At 40.7% G+C, this 12492-nt stretch overlaps 1 protein-coding gene across 2 annotated transcripts in view; it reads right to left on the reverse strand.

Annotated features, from left to right (window-relative positions):
• SCEL (sciellin) overlaps positions 1-12492 on the reverse strand; it is a 210237-nt gene that overhangs the window by 114578 nt on the left and 83167 nt on the right. The window contains exon 1 of one of the 2 annotated variants that reach the window (XM_064270008.1): positions 2456-2656. The exons of the other annotated variant lie outside the window; for it this stretch is intronic. The gene's annotated coding sequence lies outside the window, so the exon portion shown is untranslated. Of the gene's footprint in view, positions 1-2455; positions 2657-12492 lie in introns of those variants that run through there. 2 annotated transcript variants of the gene reach the window in all.

The raw sequence follows: 12492 nt of genomic DNA on the forward strand, positions 1-12492 counted from the left end.
GACTCACATGGATCTGTACAATGTAAACCGGAAACACTTAAGGAGCATTGCTGGCAAAGACTTTTGATTCATAAGAGGAGGTTTGGCAACTGCAGACGGGTACATAGCAATTAATACATAAAACCCTCATGCCAAAGTCCTCAGCATGAGAAAACAGAAAATGATCAACCAATTGCCTGGAAGCAGGATAATAAAAGGGAGAAGCTGTATGGAACCCACAGACATTTCCCTTGGAAGGGAGGATTTTATCATGTCCCTCTTAAGGAATGCTTGGAGTTAATGGCTGAATTATATGGTATATTATCAGTTAAAGAATGTTTGCTTAAGTTCACTGCTTAGGAAATTATGTGCAGTTCATTCCACAGTATGAGTTCAGTCATTCAAAACATAACCTCTTTGTTTGATTTACAAAATCCCCAGGAAAAGGAATCTGTTAGTTATTTCAGTCAAAATTCTGGTGGTCAGAGAAGGCAGCCAAGTAAGCAGCACCTACAGAATGATAACTGAGGTGAGGGATGTTCCCCATTGGATATACCACACCCTACACACATACCAGACAACTGCCTTAACGAGGAGCTAAGAAGTCCTGGGATTAAAACCCCATAAATATAATAAATAACAAGATTCCACAAGCCCCAAACTAAAAAATGTATCCTATTGTGATAGTCATACCTTACACACTGTAATGATACTTTCAAAAATTACTGAAATTCTTGGAATTTTAAGAAAAAGAAATTCTCATTGCCACGTCAACTGCAGTCCTTTCATAAGGATGGAATACAGCTCCTTTATTGCTATCAGATATTTTATGTAGAAGAAAATTGAAAGATCATTAAGACAATTCAGTAAAGCAAAACCAGGTAGTCTGGCTTCTCATTCTGGTTCTGTTAATCTTCGATTTGGGAAGCTGCTTCACACTTACTCTATGTTTTGTTTTCCTCATCTGGAAAATTCATGAGTTAGACCAGATGAGTCAGAACCAATTCAATGGCAACTTACAACAATAACAGACCCAATGGTCCTATGCTCCCTTCTGATGGAAAAGCTATAACGACAACTTGCATGAAGTTAAAATTTTAATACAAATCCTCGTCTGTTCAGATAGACATATACCCTGACACTTAGAATGGTCTAAATGTTTTATTAAAATTTTCACTGACATCATATCGTAGTTTTTTCAAATGAACTTTTCCAATTCTTTAAATGTTGGAGTACAGCAAATACCAATATTGATAATGCAAACATCATATTTGCATTATAAACGGTGGAAACTTGGAAGGAAAAGTCAGCTTTAAATTTTACCACAACAAGGTGGGGAAAATAGCACCTGACTCTACCTTTCTATATGGCAGGTCACATTTTAGGAAAAGTAAAACTATAGTTCACAAACGCTGTACTTTAACTTTTGGATTAATATAAATGCTTAAAAGCCAAGTTGTAAATTTCTTCAGCAAACCATCACAAATTGAGCACTGAAAACATCTACAACTCCTCTAGAGCTGTAGGTGGTAACTGATCCGCCATGGGAAGCAATGAAAGCTCCACCAGTTAAGGCCGAGGCCAGGTGTGGGAGGACACAGAGCTGCTTGTTGCAAACCTCCAGTGACCCCCAGGGCCTGACTCCCACAGCCCTGCATCATAAATGGAAATGGTAGAGAAAAACAGGAGTCTGACTATTCATTATAAAAGACAGTCTGGTTAAAATAACTTTTCTTATCAAAGGTCTTCCAAAACTGGTTTTTCAGGATGACGGTATGAAAATTGCCCCCATATACATTAATCACTTCCCATGTGAGAATTCAAGATATTGCATAAAGGAGTTGGCAACGTGCACCAAATCCCTGTGAGGAACAACACACCTTCATCCAGCTGCCCTGTCTTACTCCTCAGTACATTCGGCAAGAAAATGGTGATTTTCTTATGGAGGCAGGGGGCAGGAATGACAATGGAGAGGGTACAGGTTTGGCATCTTTCTCTGACAGCTCAGTGACCTGCAGTGATTTTTAGCCAAGTATGACTTATCCGTCAAACAGTAGAGTTTAAGAAATCATTTCACTGAAACCATCGTCTCTAAAAACAGGGAGGTCCTTTAAAAATGTTTTCATATTCACTTGAGAAACTAAAGCAGCAATTCTAATCCCTGGCCTTAAAGAATTTACTATCCCGTGTGTGACAGCTTTCGCCAGCTGACAGCTCCCACACAGAGGCTCAAACAGGCTCTCATTCCCGTGATGCCTGGAAATGTATAAAATGGCCAAGAAATTAAAAGCGGTGAGATCTTAAAAGCACAACAAGTTGATGAGGAGAACATCTTCGTGGAGGCTGTCAAAGCTTAATTGGAAAAAAAGACAAAGGCACTACAGTAAATTCTAGTTTCAACCATTTGAAAAGAAAGCAGGCAAAGTTACACAAGTAAAGCAGATGTATTTATGCTCACAGATATAATTCAACTTACCTCTCTCATGAGCAGAAAACTGGGGCTTTTTGGCTCAACAGGTGGATCCAGCTGAAACTAATGTTTAACTGGGTTTACTGAGTGGAGTTTCAATCCCCACCTGCTGCATTAATGAACAGCGCAGAGGCTGCTGCTTCCGCCGAGGCTGAGTCACTCAGGGAGGAGGTGGGTGGCGTAAAAGAGGGTGTCACCTTGTACGAATACCAATTCAATTGAAACAGTCTCACTCCTGAACCTCCTGTCTTCATTAAATTCTTTATATAATTTATGGCCTTATTTTACCAAAAAAAAAAATCTACTCCTGTTACCACCCTTTTAACAGACTTTTACCAACATCACTGTTGAGGTGGCATCATACTCAACCAACTCTCTATCTGTTCATAGTATTTGAAGGCTGGGGCACAGATACACAGAGGAAGTATACTGCTCGGAGGAAGCAAATCCCTTTAGGAAAGAAAAGTACTCAGGAACACTGGGATCAAGAAATATAGAGAATGGAATCTGTTACAATTCTACACGTGGAATATTTTGTAAAGCTATCAGAGGAAAAATATATCCTGGAGTTTAAGAATTCTGATCCTTATATTGGAATTCCTTGGTGGCACAAATGGTTACATGCTTGACTATTAATGGAAAAGTTTGGTGGTTTGAACCCACCCAGAGGATCCACGGAAGACAGGCCTGGTGATCTACTTCTGAAGGATCACAGCCTTGAAAATCCTAAGGGGCAATTCTACTCTCCACAGGTGGGGTTGCCATGAGTCGGAATCGACTGACAGACGCTGATCTGGTTTGGTTTTTTTGATTCTTATGTTAATTCACCATATATAAAAATACAAAAAGATTGCTGAAACTTCTTTTCTCTCTGACAGCAGCAGTAGACCCCAACATCAAACCCTGCTTCCCCCAAGAGGAAGGAACAACTAGTGTAGGCATCCTAGATGGAGACACCTATCACAAGTTCTGAAATGCACCTTCCATAACAGCGAGGAAGGGTTTAAAGAAGCTTAGCAAACCTGGAACATTCCTGAGAGAAGTTGGGCCATTAGAATTTCCTAAGCCATCTTTGTTCATCTACTGACGACGCATTGCCGTCAAGTCGATTCTGACTCATAAAGACCCTATAGAACAGAGTAGAACTGCCCCATAGAGTTTCCAAGGACCAGCTGGTGGAGTTGAACCGTTAACCTTTTGGTTAGCAGCAGAACTCTTAATCACTCCGCCACCAGGGCTCCATAGACCAACAATTAACCAAATTCTCCCAGTAAGACAGCTCCTGAAAACTACAACCCAACTGAGCTATGGCCGCGTAAATGATTATAATAAGAAGTAGAAAAATTCAGATTAGAAGGCCTGGGCAATTGTAGTACTCAATCATTAAGACATGGGAGATCACTTCGTTAATTTTCCCTTATACTGGGCTGATGAACCTGACAATCTAAAATAGAAAGTGTTCTGTGAAAGAATGTTCCCTAAAATGGAACATACACATCTAGCCAGCCCTTCTGTGGAATTTTACACATGCGAAATATTTTTAAAAGATGTTGCACCGGCTTATATTACCAAAGAGAAAGATGAAAAGCAAAGGTATGACTTGACTCAGCAATAGGACTTATCCAAAATGAAGGGCCAAAACAGTTTAAGAGCCACTTTGTAGGGACAAGTGGTGACTGATGTTGTAGAATGCTTAAATGCACATTTTAACTTCCATAAAATATAGAACCAGAAAAAAAAAGTTTTTACCTTGCATTGAAGTAAAATACAGCCACCTTAGGTACATTTAAGGCTTTTAAGCTTACAAGCAATTACTTCTGCATGTAATTGAGTGTTTTTCTTACTACCAGGACATTCATACCACTAAGCCACATCAGTGTCTTTTCATTTAGAAACAAATCTCTTATACAGAAAAAGGGCTAACTAAACATTTGGGCAAAATTCAGACCCTCTCATGCTGAACAGACATTCAACAAAAAGACTGCCTAGAATTGGAAATTTCAAAGTTTCAATAGGTCGAATCAAGAATATATCTGGAGTGTTGGTAACCAAATGGGCTTGGCCTTGGTTTCACTAAGGTCTTGAGCTGGGAAGCCTTGAGCATGCTTAGAAGAACTCTGGCTACACCACACCTGTTTTACTGTGAGTGTCAGAGTTCTTGAAGTTGCTTTGGAATGTCAGCTCCTAGGGACGGCTAATGTGTTTTATCTCAGGTGCCAACTCCAACTGATTGGTGGTGGCTGCCTGGAGGGAAACAAGGAGGTTTGTAAGGTATGTTTTGATTCAACAGGAGAGATTATTATCGTTGGTAACTGCTGTGGAGTTGGCCCTAACTCACAGCGGGCCCTGTGCACAACGGAACAAAACACTGCCCGGTCCTGAGCCATCTTCATGATCAGTTGCAAATGGGACCCTAGCGATTCATCGGTTTTCGGAAGTAGATCCCCAGGCCTTTTTTCCTCATCCATCTTAACCTGGAAGCTCTGCTGAAACCTATTCAGCATCATAGGAACATACTCCTCCACTAACAGACAGGTGGTGGCTTCACATGAGGTGCACTGGCCTGGAATTGAACCTGAGTCTCCCACGTGGGAATAACCAGTGCCCCCGCCTCGATTATTAACAGGAGAGAGTGCCATGGTTAATTAGCAATGTTCACCACAGGTCTTGGATAGGGGTATTTGCTGACCCTGCCACATAAAATAGGAACGTGGCTTTAACTAGGTGTTGTATCTAGTAGAACAATCAGCCAAAACAAGCAATTATTTCTATATAATAATGAAAATAGCAAACATTGATATAGCACTTTCAACGTGCCAAGCATTGTTGTAGGCACTTTTCATACATTAACTAATTTAACAATTGTTAGTAAATGACTGTCACCTCAACCCAGATGGATTCCAAAACAGATCATGAAAATGCAAACAACGCAAATAGGAAAAATCAACATCTCAAAGCTCTCTAATCTTTTATGCCTGAACTTTGAGAATTTAAGAGATAGAGGCCTCCTACTCTCCTCCCAGATGGAGAAAATAAGCATTGTGTGCATGTGAAAACAAAAGAGATATCATTAGGGTGATAATTACAGAGGTGATGAAAGACAGATGCCAAAATTAATGAATTACTGCTAGAGTAGTGCTTGCGCTGTGGTGCTTAATGGGTATTAATGGCTCTAGCAATGCAGACCAATGAGGAGCGGAGCAGAGAGCCCACAGGAGCCTGGGTTCCATTTGCATTTGTTGTACAGACTCACTATTCACCATGGGCAGGTTTCTTATCCCTTGTGCCTGTGTCCTTGGCACAGTGAGACTGATGATACCCATCTCCTTACCAACTGGACTGGTCTCAATGAGGATATCAGGTTTTTTTTAATCAGGACTCCAAACCTGTCTCCTCTATAGACAACAATCAGGAGGACCCAGCCCTGAGTGGCTGAGGCATCCTGAGTCTCTAAGCTCCAAACAGGAAACTACCCTTGCCCAAGGAAACCAGCAGAAATTAGGCATGGTTGATGACGATCATCACCATCATGATAAAAATAATAACAACAGGCAGCAACAACAACAGCACTCGAGTACGTGCTAATCACTGTAAATGCCTCCCATGCATTATTTCATCAGATTCTCACAAAAGCAACACTACAAACTGTGGCTATGCCCCTCTTACACAAAAGCCCAAGATCACACAGCTAGAAATGAGAAGTGTGGAGAATTCCAATCTAGGCATGCTGGCTGTAGAGCCCACATTCTTGCTTCCTACTGTCAAGTTGCTTCATCTCCCCTAAGTGCCTGAAAATAGCATTGGGCAGTGCAGCCAAGAGACGGTGCAGGGCTAATAGCTGACAGAAATGTAAAATGGTTTTTAACCAGAAATATATGCATGTATGTATGTATTAATACCTCTCACAGTATCAAAAATAATATAACCCAGGCCACATTCTTTAAACCACAGTATCAGGATTAGAGAAGGACCACAAGTCACTTCAGAATCTAGGATCCTTTAATGAGAGTGCAACTCTAGCTTACCAGTTTTGTTTCTTTTTTTTTTTTACAAGATAAATGTTTTATTCTTTTTTAAAATTTTATTGTTCTTTAGGTGAAAGTTTATGGCTCAAGTTAATTTCTCATTCAAAAATTTATACACACATTGTTTTACAACATTGGTTGCATTTGTTTCTTTCAAAAAGAACTAATTCACAGCATATGTATTTTGAACCAGCAATATGTTTACGATGTTCAGAAAATAAAAAGTATAAAAGGAATACAGTGAAGTCATCCTCTCTCTCCAAATGCCTTTTTGCAACAGAAAGCACTCTCATTAGTTTCTTCAGGGACTTTTTAGAGATTTTTATGCATATACAAGCAAATGTAAGATACACATATTTCTCCCTTTTTTTTTGCTCAAGTGCTTGCGTATTACACTGTTCTGATTCTTGTCTTTCTCTTTTAACATTATATCCTGAAGATCTTTTCATATTGGTGTTTTTGACAGCTGCTTGGTATTCCACTGAATGAATATTCTATAATCCCTTTCATCAATCTACTATTGATGGATGTTTACATAGTTTCTAAGCTTCTGCAAACAAAAAAGGCTACAGTGAAAAACTCTGTACATAAATCATCTGGCACATGTGTGACTATATATAAGATAAATTCTTACAGAACTAATTACAGGTTCAAAGGGTTTATACTTTTTAACTTTGACAAATAAATATTGGTAAATTGCTCTCCATTATGGTTTTGCCAATTTATCCCTGTTATCCTCATTTATACCTTCTTTCAACCTTGGTGGTGTGGTTAAGTGCTACAGCTGCTAACCAAGAGGTCGGCAGTTTGAATCCGCCAGGTGCTCCTTGAAAACTCTATGGTACAGTTCTACTCTGTCCTATAGGGTCGCTATGAGTTGGAATCGACTCAATGGAAGTGGGTTTGGGTTGGTTTTTGGTTCAATTATTTGTTCATTTAACAAACATCAAATACTTAATATGTTCCTAGTATTGTTTCAATCCCAAGGAACAGAAAAATGAGTAAGAAAAAAAAGAATGGATGCTTGCTTCCCAGGAATTCTCAATTTGTTTGGGGAGACAGACATGGAATTAAATAGCTATAGTACATCATGATAAAGTAATAGATAGATAGATAGCTGCTGTCAAGTCGGCTCCAACTCATGGTGACCTTACGTACAACAGAAGAAAATGTTGCTTGATCCTATGTCATTCTCAAAACCGCCAGCATGTTCGAGTCCATCGTTGCAGCTACTGTGCCAATCTGTTCCGCTAAGGTCTCCCTCACCCTCACTGGCTTTCTACTTCACCAAACATGATGTCGTCCTCCAGTGGTTGATCCTTCCTGATAACATATCCAAAGGAAGGAAGTCGGACAAGGTTCTGTTGTGATCCATGAAGTTTTCACTGGTTAATATTTGGAAGTAGATTAGTCTTAGTCTGGAAGCTCCCCTGAAACCTACCCACCCATGTGTGACTCTGCTAGTATTTAAAGTACTGCTGGCATAGCTTCCAGCATCACTGCAACACCCAAACCAGCACAGTATGACCAACTGACAGACCACCAATGGCAGGATAAAGTCATCAGAGGATTTTCAGGGCCAGGAATAGCACAGTGAGTGGAGGGAATAAAGAATTCCACCTGGCCTTTGAAGGGGTTGTTGAGGCTGAGTTTCAAAGTCTCAGTGGACGACTATCAGGCGGCCAAGAGGGAGATGATCCATCAATCCGGTCTACCATTGCAGGTCTCCTTCTTAAGGCTTTCCAGACTTCTGTGTACTGACGAGTATATTTCAGGGCTTGGCAATCTGAGGTGCGGCACTTAAACTGCTACTCTAACTAATGAGAGAAGGAGGAACAGAGATACAATTGGGTTAGTGGGACGTGCCACCACCTCTCCTTAGCAGCTATCATTGGAACTTGAAGAAAGAAGATGCAGCAGTTATACTTCCAAATTCTAGGACAAGGTGCTACACCATAGAGGAAGGTGAAAAGGTTAAAGTAAAATGAGAGTGTCCTCCTGTTTTCCTGGACATCTATCTCTTGAGGCAGTTCCTCTAAAGCAGTGGTTCTCAATGAGGTGTTGGAGGAGATTTTGAGCTGGGGAACATTTGGCAGTGTCTAGAGACATTTTGGAAACCCTGGTGGTGTAGTGGTTAAGTGCTACAGCTGCCAACTAAAAGGTCCACAGTTCGAATCCACCAGGTGCTCCTTGGAAACTCTATGGGGCAGTTCTACTCCGTCCTATAGGGTCACTGTGAGTTGGAATCAACCCAATGGCAACAGGTTTAGAGGCATTTTTTATTTTCACCGCGAAGTGGGGAGTTGCTTTTGACATCTAGTGGGTAGAGGCCAGGGATGCGGCTAAAGATCCTATAGTTTACAGGACAACACAGAATTATCCAGCCCAAAATGTCAGTAGTGCTGAGGTTAAGAAACTCTGCTCAAAAGTTTTGCAACTTTCCCTCCTGCATTCCTGGACCCACCAAAAACAGCAATTTTGTAGCCCCAGCAATACCAGTTCATCAAGGTGTTATGTATCCACATTTTTTTAGTCTCACTGTCTTCTGTAAAGAAACATTAGCTAAGCTACACATATAGTGCAATTCTGCCAGCCACAGGCTGACATAAACAATTCCACAGGGAATAAAAGAAAATTGTTTTTTTCTTCTACTGCAAAACTTAGAATAGAAAATCAACTCTTTGCAAATAAAAACTTCCTTTTAAACTCAGATCGTTATTTCATTATTTCATGCTCTTAATTTCTGAATTTTCTCAATTCACTGTTAATTCTTTTACTTTACACTAGCCTCTCCATTGTAAAATATTTAATGGTATTACATCATGAGCCCCTTGAGATCAGAGACCGGGCCTTCATATTTGTCTTTATTCTAAGCACCTAGCACAGTTTTTGACTCGTTGTTAGTTGCTGTCAAGTCTATTCTGACTCATGGCAACCCCACATGGCAGAGTAGAACTGCTCCATAGGGTTTTCAAGGCTCTGATCCTTCAGAAGCAGAAAGCCAGGCCTGTCTTCTGAGGTGCCTCTGGGTGGATTCCACCCAACCTTGCAGTTAGTAGCTAAGTGCTTAACCATTTGCAGCCAGGGACTCCCGACTCATAGTCCAAAACCATACCAAACCCATTACTGTCAAGTTGTTTCCAAGTCATATAGCTACCCTATAGGATAGAGTAGAACTCCCCCATGCGGTTTCCAAGGAGCAGCTGGTGGATTGGAATAGCCAACCTTTTGGTTAGCAGCCTGGGCTCTTAACCACTGTGCCACCAGGACTCCTGACTTACAAGTAGCACTCAGTAATTATTTGTTGAATGGAAGAATAAATAATCATAAACAGTGAATGTACATACACAAGGGATATTCACTGTTTGCCAAAAGTCAGGTTTATCTATTTCATAAATCTGATCTTCCTTTCAGATTTTTCCTGCCCTGGCTGGAAGACTATAATATAGCTCTTCACATCATGTGTAGTATTCATTATTCTCCTAAAACAAGGGAAGATATCTCTGCACTTTATAGAGGTTGCTCAAATAATGATTATCATAACTGAACCTACTGCCCAAGTGGCAACATCCATTGTCATTGCCTCCTCCCTCACCACCAGACTCCCCACCCCCTACTCCAAGCCATATCCAATTAAATGATCACTGAGCCATCACTGGCAATCCTACCTCCTAATTCAGTCTAACCCAGCCCTTCCACTTGATTCCCAAGCCCCCTGCCTTAGTTCAGGTCCTCATCATCTTGAGTGAACACTACTTCAATCATTGCTAAATGGTCTCCTTCCAGCTCAGATCTGTCCCCTGCTGAGTCAGTGAGGCTCTTTCCCATCTTAATGATCAAAGTTCCAGGAGCCTTAGTTAACGGGAGTGTACTAACGGTGGCAGTGATATGGGGAAGATCCACAGAACCCAAAATGATAATGCTTAGAAATCACAGTTTATTACAGGAAACTGGCTACAGCAGCAGCGTTAAAGTAAAGATACATCACAGCTAAAGGATGCTTCATAGCAAAGGGTCTGAGAGGCCATGTGTCAGCTCCATTTGTCTTCTCTCCCTTCCAGGTCCACTTCCTCTCTCAGATCAATAACCACTGATGTATAAACACAACACCCAAATGAAGCCTCAGCTGGGATTTCTTATATCCCACTGGTCATGTTAGCATATGTCTGCCATGTAACCAGGCTCTCCTACCTCTGATTTGCTAATACATGATTGTCTCTGTACTTCTCAAGTTTAAATCCCCTGAGAGGATCTGCTTGAATTGGTCAGCCCGTTATCCCATAATGGATTCTTGTGGGTAGAGCTCTTTTTCCAGAACATAGCCACAAATGGCAATTTTAATTAAAATAAATAAATTTAAAAATTCAGTTCCTCAATTGCACTAGCCACATTTCAAATACCATAATGGACAAGATAGGAAATGCAGAAAGTTGGTCTAGAATGTCCTTTTTAAGCCACTTCCAACTATTCCAGGCTAACCCCCCATCATTTTCCCCTATGCTCCCTAAGCTCTGTTATTGTTATTAGTTCTGGTCAAGTCCATTCCAACTCATGGCAACCCCATGTGTTGCAAAGTAGAACAGCTCCATAGAGTTTTCAAGTCTATAATGTTTCAGAAGCAGATTTCCAGGCCTGCCTTCCAAGGCACCTCTGGAAAGGGTTTGAACAACCAACATTTTGGCTAGTAGTCAAGCATTTAAACATTTGTGTCACCCAGGGACTCCCTCTAAGCTCTGTTTTTGCTGTTGTTACGTGCCATTGAGTGCCATCAAATCACCTCCAGCTCAAAGTGATCCCATGTACAACAGAATGAAACACTACCCAGTTTGCCCTATCCTCACGATCACAGCTATGTTTGAGCCCACTGTTGCAGTCACTGTGTCAATCCACGTCCTTAAAGGGCTTCCTCTTTTTTTGCTGACCCTCTGCTTTACCAAGCATGATGTCCTTCTCCAGGGAGAGGTCTCTCCTGATAACATGTCCAAAATATGTGAGATGAGGTCTTGCCATCCTCACTTCCAAGGAGCACTCTGGCTCTACTTCTTCCAAGACAGATTTGTTCATTTTTCTGGCAGTCCATAGTATATTCAATATTCTTCACCAACGCCATAATTCAAAGGCGTCAATTCTTCTTTGGTCTTCCCTATTCATTATCCAGATTTCACATGCATATGAGGCAGTTGAGAATACCATGGCTTGGGTCAGGTGCATCCTAGTCCTCAAGGTGAAATCTTTAGTTTTTAACACTTTAAAGGATACTTTTGCAGCAGATTTGCCCAATGCAATAAGTCATTTGATTTCTAGACAGCTGCTTTCATGGGCATTGATTGTGGATCCAAGCAAAATAAAATCCTTGACAACATCAATATTTTCTCCACTTATTATGATGTTGCTTATTGGTCCAGTTATGAGAATTTTTATTTTCTTTATGTTGTGGTATAATCCATACCAAAGGCTATAGTCTTTGATCTTCATCAGTAAGTGCTTCAAGCCCTCTTCGATTTCAGGAGGCAAGTTTGTGTCATCTGCATATCTCAGGTTGTTAATGAATCTTTCTCCAATCCTGATGCTGTGTTCTTCCTGTAGTCTAGCTTCTCTGATTATTTGCTCGGCATTCAGACTGATAAGTATGGTGAAAGGATATAATTGTGACACACACCTTTCCTGATTTTAAACCATGCAGTATCCTCTTGTTCTGCTCAAATGACTACCTCTTATTCTATGTACAGGTTCTGCATGAGCACAATTAAACATTCTGGAATTCTCATTCTTCACAATGTTATCCATAATTTGTTATGACTCACACAGTCGGATGCCTTTCCATAGTCAATAAAACACAGGTAAACATCCTTCTGGTATTCTTTGCATTTAGCCAAGATCCATCTGACATCAGTAATGATATCCCTTGTTTCACATCCTCTTCTGAATCCAGCTTGAATTTCTGGCAGTTCCCTGTCAATGTACTGTTATAACTGCTTTTGAGTGATTTTCAGCAAAATTTTGTTTGTGTGTGATATT

The sequence above is a fragment of the Loxodonta africana genome, chromosome 17 (assembly GCF_030014295.1).
Source record: "Loxodonta africana isolate mLoxAfr1 chromosome 17, mLoxAfr1.hap2, whole genome shotgun sequence".
Classification (NCBI taxonomy): Eukaryota; Metazoa; Chordata; class Mammalia; order Proboscidea; family Elephantidae; genus Loxodonta; species Loxodonta africana.